Raw genomic sequence first — 1,148 nt, forward strand, 5'->3', positions numbered from 1 at the left:
TATGTCCGGCCCAATATCAACCTTGTTAAGCTTGTTTTTTTCCCTAATGCTACAAGGATAAAAAGTCAGCAATATATTCTCCTAATTAAGTAAGGAGGTTGGCCATATCTTATTCCTAAAGAGGGGAAGACTATTTAATGATTTTTCTAAAATAGAAAGGAAAGTAATTAAATCAACAACAAAGGAGAAAATTTATTTTCTTATTTGTCCAAGGTAAACAAGGAAATCCAAGTTAATCAAGGACATCAAAGGAAAGGGGGCAGCAACACAAATTTTCCAAATCAGATTTTTCCTAGTTATGTAGGACTTCTTAAGGGTAACAAATCTGATTCTAGCATATTTAGGATGATAATTTTTGGATTTTTATTATTTTTATTATTTTCTTCTTAGTTTTTGGGTTATTATTACTTATTTGGGTCAATTGTAAGTGGGCTTCATATAAGTCCACCTAAGGGGAGTTCATTAGGGTTTCTTTAAGTCTAGACTCAGTATAAATAAAGGCATAACCAAACATGTAAGGTTACACATTTTTTAGATCAATAAACTTCTTTGCTGCACTTGTTGTGTGTTGGTGGGATAATCTCCCTTCCTTAGTTCTCTAAAGAACTGAAAACGACTTATCGAAGAACAACTAGCTTCGTGGCATCATCCTTATACTTTTCGTTCGCGAATCAATATTCGTTGGGTGGGGGTTTCCATTTCTAATAGTGCTGGTGCCTAGGTACAAGTTATCTTTGTGTCACACTCCTATCAAACCTGATTTACTTGGCTTTCCGGGAATTGGTGTCTTTGCGTGTGGGTTGCGTGACCACGTGATCACGTATCCACCTTGACACCATTAGATTTCCTTATTTTCTAAGAATAGTTAATCAAATTCATTTTCCCATCCCTTGGGGGGTTATGTTGATGCTATAGAACCTCATCAACATCATTAGTTTTCCTTACCAGGATCGACTAATCAAGTTCAAGTAAATGTTGATATCAATGTAACCTATTGATAATGTTAGCTTTCTAAATCTTATAATGGCTAATCAAGTCCCTTATGACACTTTAACTTATCATTTGGTAATACCGATGTCAAAGAACCTACCTGACATAATTAGCCTCCATATCAAAAGAAGTTCATCAAGTTTTCCATTCATTTCCTT

Source organism: Populus nigra, chromosome 3 (genome assembly GCF_951802175.1).
Source record: "Populus nigra chromosome 3, ddPopNigr1.1, whole genome shotgun sequence".
Taxonomy (NCBI): Eukaryota; Viridiplantae; Streptophyta; class Magnoliopsida; order Malpighiales; family Salicaceae; genus Populus; species Populus nigra.